Source organism: Eptesicus fuscus, chromosome 7, assembly GCF_027574615.1.
Source record: "Eptesicus fuscus isolate TK198812 chromosome 7, DD_ASM_mEF_20220401, whole genome shotgun sequence".
Lineage (NCBI taxonomy): Eukaryota > Metazoa > Chordata > Mammalia > Chiroptera > Vespertilionidae > Eptesicus > Eptesicus fuscus.
Genome location: NC_072479.1, coordinates 80,954,516 through 80,972,131, shown reverse-complemented (window position 1 = coordinate 80,972,131; position 17,616 = coordinate 80,954,516).

The following is a 17,616-nucleotide window of genomic DNA, read 5'->3' as shown; positions in this document are numbered from 1 at the left end:
TCATCCCCGGTTCCTAGTTCTCCTTTGGGCCATCGGAGCCTGCCGGCAAGGGGGAGGGACCGAGATGTTGGCTGTTCCCGCCTGCTTGTTGGCCCCGCTCCTGCTGCTGCTGGTCGCCCTCTGTGTGTGGGGTGACCAGCTGGGTGATCGGGGCCCTGGTGCCGCCTGCATTTGTTGCCACCCACCCCTGGCTCCCCATTCCCCATCAGGCGATCAGAGCCTGCTGGCTGGGGGGAGGGATCGAGAGGTTGGCCGCAGGCCCTGATCAGGTGATTGGGGACTGCAGACTGGGGGCAGCTCCTGTGTTGAGTGTCTGCCCCCTGGTGGTCAGTGTGCATCATAGCCGACCGGTTATTTCACCATCCGGTCAATTTGCATATTATGCTTTTATATATATAGATTTGCATTTCCCTAACTACTAATGATGTTTAAGATCCACTTAATGCATGCTTATTATATTTGCTTTAAATGCTATATATTTCAGGGAAAGTTAAATAATAAGAAAAATTTTTTTATATTATCCACATAGTTTCTAATGCATTATTTCACCTTATGTGTTCAAAAAATACTTTGCCTTCATTTTTGAAAGATATTTTTATTGGATATAAAATTCTATGTTGACAGTTTTATTCTCCCAATACTTAAAAGATGCTGCTCCACTGTCTTCTCACTTGTCTTGTTTCCAGTGAGAAGTCTGTTATCCTTCTTATTCTTTGCTCTTCTGTATATAACGTGCCTTGTTATCTCTGGCTGCTTTAAAATAATTTTTATGATTGGTTTTAAGTAGTATAATTATGATGTTCCTTGGTGTAGTATTCTTCATATGTATTGTTTTTGGGGTTTGTTGAGGTTCTAGGGTTTGTGGGTTTATAGTTTTCATCAAATTTGGAAAATAAATTTTCTTTGAGTTTAGGCAGATTTAATTGAGGGTATTCAAGCACACAGACACAAATAGGTGACTTTGATTTAAAGCACACAAAACGACTAATGAACCCTTAAAAAAGTAACAGGTAGATATTTTTCATGTGCTTTTTTTGGTCAAGTTTCTTTCCATGCTATAGGCTCACATTGCTTTACTCCAAAAATGAATGGCAGAACAAGCAAGCCTGCAGTCAACTGCCAAATTTGGAATAATTTTATCATTATACCTTTAAATAATTTATCTGCTCTCTCCTTTTGTTGATACCAATTGTGTGTATATTTAGCCACTTGAAGATGCTCTATAACTCATGGAAGATAGGTTTATTATTTTTTTAGTCTTTTTTTCTTTTCATGTTTCTTTTTGGATAGTTTCTAATTGTATGTCTGAAAGTTCATTAACATTTTTATCTGCAACGTTTAAAAAAATATATTTTATTGATTTTCTACAGAGAGGAAGAGAGAGGGATAGAGAGCTAGAAACATCAATGAGAGAGAAACATCGATCAGCTGCCTCCTGCACACCCCACAATGGGGCTGTGCCCGCAACCAAGGTACATGCCCCCGACCGGAATCGAACCTGGGACCCTTCAGTCTGCAGGCCGACGCTCTATCCACTGAGCCAAACCGGTTTCGGCATTATCTGCAACATTTGATGCATTTTTCCCATATGGTGCACTTTTCATCTCAGGCATTGTAGTTTTTATTCTAGAAGTTTGACTTGCATCTTTTACATATATTTTATGTCTCTACATGTTCAATCTTTCCTCCAACTTAGTGAACATAAGATATAGTTATAATAACTATTTCAATGTACTTGTCTACTACTAATCCCATCAACTATGTTATTTAATGGCAGAATTCTATTATGGGGCATAATTGTTTTATACTCCAGGAAGACCCATTGTAGATCTCCAGAGCTCTATCTGTAGCTCTGTACTTTCTGGCTAGTCTTCCCTATGAATTCTAGCTGCTGCGGCCTACTCAGACCTCCAGCTCTGCTTTCTCAACTCAAGGCCACCTATGGGCTCACCCTGCACTCTCCTTTCCTGTGCTGCAGCCGGGGAACACTCCTCAGTTAGGAAGCCAGGGCAGTAGTAAGGCTCATCTCATTTTTCTTGTCTCTTAGTAATCATTGCCCTTAATTTTCTAATGTCCATTTTCTCAAAAACTACTTCGTTAATGCATTTTTTAAAAGTCATTGTAGGTAGATGGTAAGTCTGGTCACTGTTATTCATTTTGGTTGGAAGTCAATACCTCTACTAGTATGTCACACCCCTTAGAATTTTACTACTACCACCATCACAAAAAAAAGGGGGCTCTGGCAGAGATTGGAAGAATATAAATTTCTTGCCCACAATTGACACTCAATAAATGAACGAAGAATTGTGTTTGGAAGAGATATTTTGGGGGAGAAATGCAGAGGAGGAAGAGAGGCAGAATTGTGTTTTCCTCCTTTATACCACAGCTTGTTGGTGGGGATAACAGAAACAGCTTTCAGTGATGTCATTCATCAGATATTACTGGTTTAGAAAGTAACAGTGGCAGGTGTAGATGCCAGTGAAATGAAGCATTGCTATTTAGCAGAATGGGAACACTTCAATTTTTCATGCTAATGTCTTCACAGGAATAAAAGAAAACACATTTTAGCAGATACTAAAAAAGAGTTGGGTGTAATTTATAGTATCCATGGTGTAAAATATTCTTGCGTTGAGATGCGAGGCTGGTGAAATAATGTCACAGCCTTTCAAAGACCAGTCTCTTGCTATTCTGATCCCACCCTGACATTTCTTATTTCCTCGCCAATGAAACAATGTGTTTCACGAATGTGGTGAGCCTTGGGGAGAGCTCAGAGTGTACGACAGCGTCTTAGCCATCTTAGCCGCGTGGGATGAGGCATCCTGCCGCCTGGGAAAAAGGGACACTGCTGTGCCGACCAGCATTGCTGTGAGCACGTTATTCTCCACATAAAGCTGAGGGCCACTTCAAGTTTGAAAAAAAACCCACGAAAAAACAAAGCATGGATGAAGCCAACTCAGTATTATGTAATTCTTTAAATATAAACTGTCCTGCACTTTTTAAAAAAATCCGCTTAAATACCGGAAGAGTTTTAAAAAGGGACTTTAATGACTGAATGCAAGAATTGTCCATAGAATTGACATGTCTGAAAAAATTTCCATTCTCCTTTAAACAATTGAATAAAGGATGATGGTTTCTGAGGTTTAAATATATGACTTATGACATAAAAACCATGTACCACAAGGGCCATTTTAGACAATTGAAATACATCTCATTTTTACCCCATGTCACCAAGTCTGCAACCAAGAAGATGAGCTAAGAACACGGTTTCTATACAGTGGATAACAAACACTGCAATCTCCCTAATGTATTTTTCAAATCAAAATAAGTACTTCTTTATAGTACCTTTATATCATGAGAATTTTGTTTCTGCTCTTCACAGGCAGCATGAGATGGTTGCAAACACCCTTGATGAATCCCTTATTATCCTCACTTGTCATTCATTTGTTTTTGTTAAACTGTGCAACCCCATTGACTTCTCAACACGCGAGTATTCCTAGGAGAGGTCTCCTACATCTCACACTGAGAGTTTTTATCAGATCACATTTTCTCTTTCAAAAAGGAGACTGGTCAACATGAAAGGTTGCATAAATTGGGAGAGACAGGAATAATCGAATAATTGCAGAAAAGGAAGGCAGGAACCAAAGATATATCTCCTATGTCAGCACTTTGCTAAGGAGTGGTGATGCCATCATCCATTCATTTATTTATTCAATTAAACAAACATTTACTGAGTGTAAACAAATTATTCTTTTTTATCCTTTCTCTTATCTCAAATAATTTTTTCTTTGATAAACAACTTTATTTTCTCTTGAGTAACAATATCATATATATCCTCCCAGCACAGTTATAATAAAAAGATCTTAAGTGTTCCTGGAGGCAGGTGATTGGACACTTAGCATATTAGGCTTTTATTATATAGAATTGCTTTTGTGTATTTATTCATTTCTCCTTTTCTGTAGAACAGGTACTGCTGTATATATCTTCAACCCCCTATCACAAGCACTTAATCATAGTGGAATAAATGGATTAATGAATAAATAAATAAGCAAATAAAGTAAGCTTTGAATGGGTGGAGGGGTTGAAATTATTTCAACAGGGTTATGGTAACATATACAAATATAAAAGAAAGGAAAAAAAGAAAATAGCATTTCTTGAATATTTAAATGGCCAGCATTATATTTTGTGCTTTCACCCACATTAGAGACTCATTTAATTGTCACTATAATCCTGTGAAATAGATATAAATATCCCCCCTTTGAAGGATGTAAAAGAGTTTCATAGAGCCCTAGCTGGTTTTGCTCAGTGGATAGAGCATCAGCCTGAGGACTGAAGGGTCCCAGGTTTGATTCCGGTCAAGGGCACATGCCCAGGTTGTGGGCTTGATCCCCCGTTGGGGGCGAGCAGGAGGCAGCCAGTCAGTGACCCTCTCTCATCATTGATGTTTCTATCTCTCTTTTCCTCTCACTTCCTCTCTGAAATCAATAAAAATATTAAAAAAAAAGAAAAGAAAAGAGTTTCATAGAGATGGAGGTGACTTCCTCACTTAGTGAATAATGTCAGCTCTGGGACTGGAACCTCCGAACACAAGGCTGGTTACAGAGTAGAGAGATGAGTTTTCATGTACTCCCTTGAGAAGAAGCGGCTCTCTCCTGCTTGATTACAGCACATTGTGTTTCTGTACTTCAAGCTCCTGTGACATGGTGCTGTTCATGGCCTGAGTTCCCACTGCCTAAGTCATCAAGTTGAAAGAAAGGTCTTGTGTGGCAAAAAGGCCCTAGCTGGCTTGGCCTCCCTCCTCCCTCCAGCCTCATTCCCAGGTAACCATCCCTATTCACCAATATGCACACTCCAGGTTTTCTGAACAATGCCTGCTCATTCACCCTTCTTCACCTTCCTTATGCTATTCTCTATGTCCCAAATGCCCTTCCTCATCTTGGTGCCTATTCATCTTTCAAAATCTAACTCCTGACTTGCAATCTACTTTGTGTCCCTAAGTTTCCATCACCTTCTTTTCTTCTCTTTTCCTGCAAATATCTCTTAGTGGATTCCTATCTTTTCTCCCCTCCTCTAAAGAGGCCCTTGGACAGAGTGCAGTTTAATATTTCTACAGTTATAGGTGGCCTTTATACTTTAATACTTGAAACATAAGGGAAATGTAGGCATTCATCTCTAAGGCTATGACTGAAATTTTGCACCTTCTCTAAGTATGGTGCCTTCTGTAAGTATCCCTAATCCCATGGGATAAAGCAAAAAGAGAATTAAAGTTGTGCATACATATATTGATTCATTCAGAGCCTATATCATTGTTCAGTTTTATCAAGTTCTGGAATTCTTGAACTGCTCTATCCGCATTCTGTCCTGACTCTACTTACATCTTGGGGGTATCTGCTGAGTCTCTCAAGAAAATAGAAGGACACTTCTGTGGTCTCTGCCTAGTGGTGGCAGACAGTGTACAACTGTGCTGGCCTCCTCCAGAGAGCTTTTGCATTTTGAAGCTGGGAGAAAAATGCTAATGCCCTGAGAGAGGCTCTTTCTCAGGAACAGCATGAAACAACACCCTTGTGTCGCTCCAGGGATTAATTAGCACTGCTTTAAAATAAATCCCTTAAAAGAATTTTTACTTCCCTGCAACAGAAAGCCATGTTCAAATTTGGACCAATTTGCTATTACTAAATGAGACATGGTTTTCTTTGGGAAGCAGCTCATGACTCTAAAACTAAATACCACTCTTACAATGACAGATAGCATGCAGATAGCATGGCAAGTGCTCCCTTTGCTGCAGGCTGGGCCTGGAGGTAAGTATTCATAGTGGTCCTCGTGGAGATTGGAACTGATACACAGTTTCACCTGATTTAAGGTCAAGAATATTTAGAGATAGCCCTGTTGGCACTTGTCTGGATAGAAGGCCAGAAGGAGGAGGAAAATGGTTTCAGGAACTCTTACGAGAATCTTTTCTATAGTTAGATGATGGCTGGAAGAGTGAAATCAGCCACCCAGGCACCCACCGTCCACCAAGTCCATCAAGAGTCCCAGCTTGTCCACTCCTCCAGATCTTCCATCTCTTCCTCATGAGGGCCCCGAAGCTCTCTGAGGAGCCCTAACCTGCAGCTCAGCTCCCTGTCATCTTGCTCCAGTAAAATGGTGTCACAGAACATTTGTAGGTGACCTCTTGTACTTCATTTAGTTTTATAAAATCTGATAACATTTTTGCTTCTCATCTAAGAGAATAAATGTCTTCTAATAGGTACACAGGCCAAAGAAGGGTGAGAAACTAAAACTTGTGTCAACATTACATCTTTAATATAGTTGCCAAGGTCACCTATTCCTAAAATCTTTGTGTATTAATAATAGCTAAAAGGGGAGAGGAAGAGGAAAATGGCGACGGAATAGAGTCGGGTTTGGAGTCTGTTCCTGGGGCGGAGAGTCGGAGCAGCAGAGGCTCGCAGAGGGAGTGTATGTGGGCAAGCCAAGGGACAGCTAAACTCCAGGAGAAGGCGGGGGAGTGCTGGGCAGTGTTCCTCTGACCGCGCAGCACCCACAGGGGCTGGGTCCCCTCCTGGAGCTGCGGGCTCGCCGGGCGCCTCGCCATCTTGCAAGGAAAGGAGGATTTTATTGGAAACCTGACTTTCTGCGACAACTGCAAACACTGCGCTGCTGGGAGCACCAGACCACCGGTCCCCTATCAGCGCAAACATTTGGATTCAAAGAAACTCTTCACTGCACCACGGAAAGGTCAGATTTTGTCTGAAATAAGCTGCGGTTTCTAATCCCCGCGGTGGGTGAGGGAGGCGCTGGGTGAGGGAAGCGCGGCAGCCGCAGGACCGGCAGGAGCCGGGAGGTCTGTGCCTAGAAAAATCAGCGGCAGTTGGAACTGCCGTGATCCGTGAATGAGGAGGGGGGTCTTCTGAGCTGCTAACAGAAGTGACCTCTTGAAAGCAACTAATTTTAATCTGACGAGGAGGGTCAGACTAAGAATTTTCAAAGGAGTGCAGGCTCCTTAGTCTGGGGCACAGACCCACGGTCCGCACACCTGGGCTCTTTCCGACTCTGATTGCTAAGCCCAATACAGAGGTAAACCCAGGTGGAAACCCTGAAAGACTGCAGGGGGAAGGTGTTTTTTCGGAACCTGGGGCCAGAGCTGCGTGTGACCATCAGAGAGGCAGCTCTGAGGCGCACATCTCTACAAACCGGTAGTGAGTGCCATAGAAGGGGAAAAAAAAAAAAAGAAAAAAGAGCTAGAGAGGCCCGGAAGTCAATTCAGAAACACTGCCACCCAGGGGCTGAAACGCTAATTGTCTCTGGTGTAATCAAAAATAAATACGAGAAATTAAGATAGGGCTGGCTTAAAAAGCAGGACTGGCTTCCAACACTGAGGAGCCCTGGAATGAAGCTGAACTGAAATACCGCCCAGACTGGGAAAAAGGCGTACCAAACAGAATAATAGAGGAAGTGAATGACAGCCGCTACTGCACATTTTAGTCTTCCTATTTTTTAATTTTCAATTCTTTTTTCAATTTTTTAAATTTTTTATTCTCATATCTTTTTATTTTCATTTTTTGCATCTTTTACTTAAGAAACTAATATTTTTTTCTTTTTCCTCACTTGATTTTCACCTTTTTAATTATTACATTTTTATTTTCAATCAGCACTATTATTACTATTATTTTACTTTTTTTTTTTTTTTAATGTCATTTGATTTTCTCTTTCTTTTATTTTTGGATTAGTGTCCTACATTCGATTTGCATCTTTCCCTTACAATCGCTTTACCCTATCTCAAAGCTAACATTATGCCATCACTCTCCTAACCTTTCCCCTTTTGCTCCCAGTTTATCTTAACCCTTTCTGGCTTTAGATTTTCCCTACTTTTTCAGTTTACTCTCTGCTAAAACTTCACCCTACTTATATATCTAATTCCCAACCCCCTGCTCCAAATCCATACAAACCTCTCTCTACGCTACCTTTAAAAAATTATTTTTCTCTCGGGCCTTTTGTTGTTGTTTGCTTGAATGTTGATTAGATTGAATTTTTATGCTTTTTTATGAGATTGTTTAGATTATTCTTTTTGTTGGTTGGGTTGGTTCTTTTGTTTGCTTTGTTTTTGTTTGTTTTTTACTTTTGTTTTCCCTTGCCTCACTTGATATTAGCTGCTGTTGCAGTTTGTATTAATCTCCAGGCTCGTGTTGCTGGAATTTGCTGGGAATAGTGGTTGTTCTAGTGGAGTTTACTCCCCATATATATAGTTTGTTCCCCTTTTCTCTCTTAGTATCATTCTTGTCTCTCTTACTTTTTTTTTCTTTTCTTTTTCTTTTCTGTTATTTCTTTTCTTTCTTTCTGCTCTTTTCCCAAGTTCAGACTCACACTCTTTGTTGTTGTTTTTTTCTTCGTTGTTGTTCTTTCTTTTTACTCTCCCTCTTCCACTCCTATTCCCTAATTTGTCTTTCTCTGGTGGTTACCTCTATTGGAGGTTATTAATATCGTGAATACAATTCTGTTTAGTGCCTTGTCTGTTGAGCCTGGTTGTGTTGTATTTTATACCTTTAAATCAACGCCAGAGAGAGAAATCTATATAACCAGACATCCGGAGAAGAGAGACCATGGGGAGACAAAGAAACAGCCCCCACAGGAAAGAGAAGCAGGCATCACCAGAAAAGGAAGTAAACGATTTAGAGGCAAACAACCTATCAGAGAAAGAATTCAGAGAAATGGTCATAAAGTGGCTGAAAAGGATGGAAGACAAATTCGACAATATGAGTAAGAACCAAGAAGAAATGAAGAAGAACCAAGAAGAAATGAAAAATGACATCACTGCTGTAAAGAACTCAATAGAAAGCATCAAGAGTAGACTAGATGAAGCAGAGGACCGCATAAGTGAGCTAGAAGACAAGATGGAAAAAAATACCCAATTACAACAGCTTCTAGAAACAAAAATTAGAAAGATTGAGGAGAGTGTAAGGGAACTTCGGGACAATACAAAACAAAACAACATCAGGATAATAGGGGTGCCAGAAGGAAAGGAAACTGAGCAAGGAATAGAAAACCTGTTTGAAGAAATAATAACAGAAAACTTCCCTGATATAGGGAAGAAAAAACCCACACAAATCCAAGAAGCTCACAGAGTTCCAAGCAAAATGAACCCCAAAAGACCGACGCCAAGGCACATTATAGTTAAGTTGGCAAACACCAACGACAAAGTAAGAATCTTACAAGCGGCCAGAGAGAGACAGACAGTTACATACAAAGGAACCCCCATCAGACTAGCAACTGATTTCTCAACAGAAACTCATCAGGCCAGAAGGGAATGGAATGAAATATACCAAGTCATGCAAAGGAAGGGTCTAAATCCAAGAATACTGTACCCAGCAAGGCTATCAATCAAAATTGAAGGTGAAATCAGGAGCTTCAGAGACAAAAAAGGACTAAGGGAGTTTATCACCACCAAACCAGCAATGAAAGAAATGCTAAAGGGTCTGCTGTAAAAAAAAGAAAGAAATAGGAAGCAAAGAAGGTACACAGGGGTATAGAATAAAAATGGCGTCAAATAAGTACCTATCAATAATAACTTTAAATGTAAATGGATTGAATGCCCCAATCAAAAGACACAGGGTAACAGACTGGATAAGAAAACAAAACCCAGATATCTGCTGTCTACAGGAAACCCACCTCAAAAAAAAGGATGCATACAGACTGAGAGTAAAGGGATGGAAAAAGGTTTTCCAGGCAAATGGAAATGAAAAAAAAGCTGGGGTTGCAATACTTATATCTGACAAATTAGATCTCAAAGTGAAGGACATAACAAGAGATAATGAAGGCCACTTCATAATACTAAAGGGAGAAATCCAACAAGAAGAAATAACTCTGGTAAACATATATGCACCCAATACAGGAGCACCAAGATACATTAAAAAACTCCTGGAAGATATCAAAGGAGAGATGGACAGTAATACAATCATAGTAGGAGACTTCAATACCCCACTATCACCATTGGACAAATCCTCTAAACAAAAAATCAGCAAAGAAACATCAATCCTAAATGACTCACTAGAACAGATGGAATTAATCGACATCTTCAGAACATTTCACCCCAAAGCCACAGAATATACATTCTTCTCAAGTGCACATGGGTCATTTTCAAAGATAGACCATATGTTAGGACATAGGCAAAGTCTCTCCAAATTCAAGAAGATAGAAATCATATCAAGTATCTTCTCAGATCACAGTGGCATAAAACTGGAAATCAACTACAATAAAAACAACCCAAAGAAATCAAACACTTGGAGACTAAACAGCATGTTATTAAACCATGACTGGGTTACCAAAGACATCAAGGAAGAAATAAAAAACATCATGGCAACAAACGACAATGAAAACACAACAATCCAAAATCTATGGGACACAATGAAAGCAGTCCTGAGAGGGAAGTTCATAGCTCTACAAGCCTACTTCAAAAAACAAGAAACAATGGTAATAAATTACCTAACCCAACAACTCAAAGAGTTAGAGAGAGAGCAACAAGATAAGCCCAGTGTAAGCAGAAGGAAAGAAATAATAAAGATCAGAGCGGAGATAAACGACATAGAGACCAAAGAAACAATACAAAAGATCAACAAAACCAAGAGCTGGTTCTTTGAAAGGATAAACAAGATTGATGGACCTCTAGCCAGGCTCACCAAGAAGCAAAGAGAGAGGACCCAAATAAACAAAATCAGAAATGAAAGAGGTGAAATAACAACAGACTCCGACGAAATACAAAGGATTGTTACAAAATACTACGAACAACTCTATTCCAACAAACTGGACAACCTAGAGGAAATCGACATATTCCTAGAAAAATACAACCTTCCAAAACTCAATCAGGAAGAATCTAAACAGCTCAACATGCCAGTAACTATGGAAGAAATTGAAGCAGTCATCAAAAAGCTTCCGGCAAACAAAAGCCCGGGGCCAGATGGCTTCACAGGAGAGTTTTATCAAACTTTCAAGGAAGAACTAAAACCTATCCTCCTCAGACTATTCCAAAAAATTCAAGAGGAAGGAACACTTCCAGGCTCCTTCTATGAAGCCAGCATCACCCTAATACCAAAACCAGATAAAGACAACTCAATGAAAGAGAATTACAGGCCAATATCCCTCATGAACATTGATGCCAAAATCCTCAACAAAATTCTAGCAAATCGGCTCCAGCAGTACATCAGAAAGATCATACACCATGACCAAGTAGGATTTATTCCAGGAATGCAAGGATGGTACAATATCCGCAAATCAATAAACGTGATACATCACATAAACAAATTGAGAGATAAAAATCACATAGTCATATCAATAGATGCAGAAAAAGCATTTGACAAAATCCAACACCCTTTCTTGATAAAAACTCTCAACAAGGTGGGAATAGAAGGCTCATACCTCAACATAATAAAAGCTATTTATGATAAACCCACAGCAAACATCATACTCAATGGGCAAAAACTAAAACCATTTCCCCTAAGAACAGGAACAAGACAGGGATGCCCACTCTCACCACTTCTATTTGACATAGTACTGGAAGTATTAGCTATCGCAATTAGGCAAGAAGAAGAAATAAGAGGCATCCAAATTGGAAAAGAAGAAGTGAAGCTGTCCTTATTTGCAGATGACATGATATTGTACATAAAAAACCCAAAAGATTCCATCAAAAAACTAATAGACTTAATAAATGAATTCGGCAATGTAGCGGGATACAAAATTAACGCCAAGAAATCTATGGCTTTTCTATACACCAATAATGAACTTACAGAAAGAGAGACTAAAAAAGCAATCCCATTTACCATCGCACCAAAAAAATTAAGATACCTAGGAATAAACTTAACTAAGGAGGTAAAAGACCTATACGCAGAAAACTACAGGACACTGAAAAAAGAGATAGAGGAAGACGTAAACAGATGGAAGAACATACCATGTTCCTGGATTGGTAGAATCAACATCATTAAAATGTCCATACTACCCAAAGCAATCTACAGATTCAATGCACTCCCCATCAAAATACCAACAGCATATTTCACAGACCTAGAAAGAACTCTCCAAAAATTCATCTGGAATAAAAAAAGACCCCGACTAGCCTCAGCAATCCTCAGAAAGAAGAATAAAGTAGGTGGGATCTCAATACCAGATTTCAAGCTGTATTACAAAGCCACTGTTCTGAAAACAGCCTGGTACTGGCACAAGAACAGACATATTGATCAATGGAACAGAATAGAGAACCCAGATATCGACCCAAACCACTATGCTCAATTAATATTTGACAAAGGAGGCATGAACATACAATGGAGTCAAGACAGTCTCTTCAATAAATGGTGTTGGGAAAACTGGACAGATACATGCAAAAAAATGAAACTAGATCACCAACTTACACCATACACAAAAATAAACTCAAAATGGATACAGGACTTAAACATAAGACGGGAAACCATAAAAATACTAGAGGAATCCACAGGCAACAAAATCTCAGACATATGCCACAAGAACTTCTTCACTGACACTGCCCCTAGGGCAATGGAAGCTAAAGAGAAAATTAACAAATGGGACTACATCAAAATAAAAAGCTTTTTTACAGCAAAAGAAACCATCAACAAAACAACAAGAAAGCCCACTGCATGGGAAAACATATTTGCAAATGCTATCACTGATAAAGGTTTAATGTCCAACATCTACAGGCAGCTTATGCAACTCAATAAGAGGAAGATAAATGATCCAATAAAAAAATGGGCAACAGACCTAAACAGAATATTTTCAAAAGAAGACAGAAGGAAGGCCAAGAGACACATGAAAACATGTTCAAAGTCACTTATTATCCGAGAGATGCAAATCAAAACAACAATGAGGTACCATCTCACACCTGTCAGAATGGCTATCATCAACAAATCAACAAACAACAAGTGTTGGCGAGGATGCGGAGAAAAAGGAACCCTCGTGCACTGCTGGTGGGAATGCAGACTGGTGCAGCCACTGTGGAGAACAGTATGGAGTTTCCTCAAAAAACTGAAAATGGAACTCCCATTTGACCCAGTAATCCCACTCCTGGGAATATATCCGAAGAAACTAGAAACACCAATCAGAAAGGATATATGCACCCCTATGTTCATAGCAGCACAATTCACAATAGCTAAGATTTGGAAACAGCCTAGGTGCCCGTCAGCAGATGAGTGGATCGGAAAACTGTGGTACATCTACACAATGGAATACTATGCTGCCATAAAAAAGAAGGAATTCTCATCATTTGCAGCAACCTGGATGGAATTGGAGAACATTATGCTAAGTGAAATAAGCCAGTCAATGAAAGAAAAATACCACATGATCTCACTCATTTAGGGATAGTAAAGAACATTATAAAGTGGTGAACAAAAAGATAGATACAGAGACAGTAAAGCATCAAACAGACTTTCAAAGTACAGGGGGAAAGTTTGGGAAAGGTGGGGGAGTTATGAAATCAAACGAAGGACTTGTATGCATGCATATAAGCATAAACAATGGACGCAAAACTCTGGGGGGGGAGGGCATGTGTGGGTGTGGGGTGTGGGGGGGTAATAGTAAGATATGTACACATATAATACCTCAATAAAAATATTAAAAAAAAAAAAAATAATAGCTAAAAGACACAGGTAGCCTCAATAAATGTCTAAGCTTTTTGCTAAAGGCTCAAGGTTTTTAGAAAAAAATTGTTTTTAAGGTCAGAAAATGAAAATTGAGGCATACTGGAAACCTTTTTTTCTATATAAAATATATTCCCCCAATTATAGGAGGTGTAGTGACTAAAGATAACATAGACCATCCAAGTTTCCAAGAAGCATTAAAGAAATAAACAAAAGTAAAAACTCAAACATCATTTTGGCTACATGTTTGTGTACAATTTAAATTATTTAGGATAAATTCTTAGAATTAATTAACACTTGCTGTGTTAATGACATAAAATGTTATAGATATTACCATTATAATGCAGTTTCATGTTCTCAAGTTTAATTCATTTTAACACACTTATTTAACACACTATTATTTAACATACTTTTTGAGTCTTTCCCATGTTCAAGAGACCTCATTACGGCTTGAAGCAAAAAGGTAGATAAAATGTAGTCTCTTCTCTGAAGGAGTTCTTAATAGAGTGGGGGACATCAACATGTAAATCAACCATGACAAAAGAGCTAGAGAATGTAGCAAGCCCTATGGATAGTTAGTGGAAGTAGTGACTGATTATACCTGAAGGTGTTGAGAAAAATTTGCTCAGGATGAAGTGGCATTTTAGTGAGGACTTTGAAGGGTAAGTAGAAGTTCACCAGATGGAGAATAACTTGGCAGAGGGATAGCAGTCACCATGAAAGAAGAACAGCTATGAATTCCTGGTTCATCTGGACATGGTGTGTTTGGTGGAGTGAGTGAGATGAGCTGGAAAAAATAGGTTTGAGTCAGAATGCATATTTTGTTCTTTTGACTATGGGGAACCCTCGAAGTCATTTAAGCAGAGGAGGGACACTCTCATGTCTTTGCTTAGAGTAATACCTCTGCTGGCAGTGTCGTTGACTATAGGTGATGGAGAGACAGAAGGTAGGAAGAGGTACTAGGAGGCTGTTTTCATAAAGGGCCAGAAATAAGACAGAAGAGTGGGGAAGAGATGAATCAAAATAATGCCAATTAGGTAAAATAGCAAGGATTTGGTAAACCCTGAATGTAGGAAACTTCTAATGAAAAGAAGGGTCGAAGTCACTTTGCATTTCAGGATAGATAACTGGGTTAATGATTATGATGATGATGATGAGAGTAATGTGCTTAGTCTTGACTGTAGAGACTGAAGCTCATGCAAGCATTGAGGTAAAAGCACCTCTTAGAATTCAGGTAAGCACACACTTCTTAGAATGTGTGTGGATCAGGGGGATAAAAATTTACAAAAGATGAAGACTTGGTAGACAAAGCAAATACATGGGAGTTGAAGTTGAAGGAGTGGATAAAATCCTCCAGGGGAACAAAGTAGGGATAAATAAAAAGAAATCACTTTAGATTATTAAGTTTAGTGGACAGTTGAGAGATTTGATGAACTAGAGTCAGAAAGTAAGAAGAGAACTAGAAGAGAGGGGTGTGGCAATGCTAAGGCGGGGGAGGGGAGAGTTTGAAGAGGAAGTTTGGTGAACAACATCATATGCCATAAATAGGTGAAGTAGAATTAATTTGGACATAATGATTATATTAATCAGCATTCTCCAGAAATATAGAACTAATAGGATCTGTACCTATCTTTATCTATCATCTGTTTATCATCTATCTATCTGTCATCTATCTATCTATCTATCTGTCTATCTATCTATCTATCTATCATCTATCTATCATCTATCTATTCATCTATCTATCTATCTATCTATTTATCTATCTACTTATCTATCATCTATCTATTCATCTATCTATCTATCTATCATCTATCTATTCATCTATCAACTACCTATCTATTATCTATCTACCTATCATTAATTGTCTATCTATCTATCTATCTATCTATCTATCTATCTATCTATCTATCTATCTATCTATCTATCATCTATCATCTATCATCTATCTACCTATCATATATCTATCTATCTATCTATCTATCTATCTATCTATCTATCTATCTATCTATCTATCTACCTACCTATCTACCTATCTATCTATCTATCTAGTCTGAGTCCAAAGGCTGAAGACAGATGTCAAAACAGTCAGGCAGAGAGACAGAATTCTCCCTTATCCCACCTTTTATTTTATTCAGGCTCTCAATGAATTGTATAAGACCCATCAGCATTGGAGTGGAAAATCTGCTTTACTCATTCTACCAATTCAAATGTTAACCTCATCCAGACATATCTTCACAAACATACCTAGAATAATGTTTAATCAAATATCTGGGCACTCCATTGGTCAGGCCAGTTGATACATAGAATTACTATCACAGCAGTGAAAAATCACTAGTTACTTCATTAAGAGGAGATCCTTTGATGGTTCTAGTGATATTCAGATATCAAAGAACTGAGAAATAAACAAGAAATTAGTAAATAGAGACAGTAGGTGAAGACTTCTCATTCAAGAAAATTGACTGCAAAATGAAGAGAAGAGCTAAATCAATAAATCCAGGAGGAAAATAAGCTGAGGAGGAGATTTCTTTTATGGTAGAGAAAATTTGAGTATGTTTAATATTTATTAGCTGAGACAAAGGCACTTATGAAGAGCAAGTAATAGAAGTGACAAATGGGAAGAAGAAATAAATGATAGGGCAGGATATTGAGGAAGGCAGGAAGGAATGATGTTTGTATGCAAATAATTAGAAATAAAGCAACCTGATGCTAATAATAACAATATCATTATAAAGTGATAAATATGTCTCATTGCCCAAAAATTAGGTTTAAGCTTTAAACATGCAGAAATGTGAGTGATCCACAGAGAATTATATCTTGATACCTGTTCTATGGATTTATGCAAGAAAGTGAATGATATAAAATGATTACAAACACAGGTGGTGTGATTTTTTTTTCCCAACTGTCCCAGAATGTGAAACTTGGTCATTATAAGCATGTCAGGACACTATCTTGAATTGCTATCTAAATCCCTATCCTAATTTTTCTGGCTACAATCTCACATAGATATCAAGTCAAAGAAGCCACTTAAGCCAGAGAAAAAATGTCACAGAAAAATCTTGAAGTGTTACAGATTTTTCAAGAATGACATAATTATCTTCTACAGCATTCAACCCCAGAATGGAAGTAAAATGAAAAATTAACATATGCAGAATGTCATCATTATGTGCCGAATCGAACAAGCTTTAGTCAAATGAGGACTCTGTTCTATTCACCACTGTGTTCCTACTGCTTAGCTCCTAGGGTTTGGCACCTAGAACGCATTCAGAATATATTGGTTGAATGAGTGAATGAGAATATTGTGATCTTAGGAATGTGTTGCAAGTCCTCACTTAAATTAAATTTTGATATGCAAAGAATATTCTTCAGAGGCCAGGCTCTTAGGCATCTTTGGAACTTTGAAGCAACACTCTATTTTAGAACATAAGACCAAAGGTATTGAAGAGACAAGGTGAAATGCAAGGTGAAACTTCTGAAGACAAAATATGCCTGAGACATGATGGAATGAAGCAAAGTGAGGTGGTGGAATTGCTCTCTGTAGTGGATGCTGTGGTGCATTGTCCAGATCCTCCTTAGGACTGAGGCACTCACATCCTAACACCTGGGCATATTGGTGGCTGAAAGTTCTTAGCTGAGTGACCCTAGGGGCATTACCCTCAAGAGAAGAGAGCTACTTAGCTTAAGGTCACAATGCTTCCCCAGGAACAGCCCACATTCAAAGACTGGATAATGGGGTGGTCCTGGTGACAATAAAGTCCCATGCCTCCTTCTCTAAGGTGGGACAACTCTGGATAGCTCTATATTTTTCTATAGGATTGTCTGAGGTCTATATTTTGCCTGCATTGCAGTTCCATTCTTTCCTCTGCCCACTTCTTCCTTCACTTATTCACAGATGTTGGTCTCCATGGGTACTCCCTTTAACCTTCATGCATGGAATCCTCTCTCTTGGAGTTGGTGTGCTGTAGAGCATGACCTGAGACATTCTACATTACAT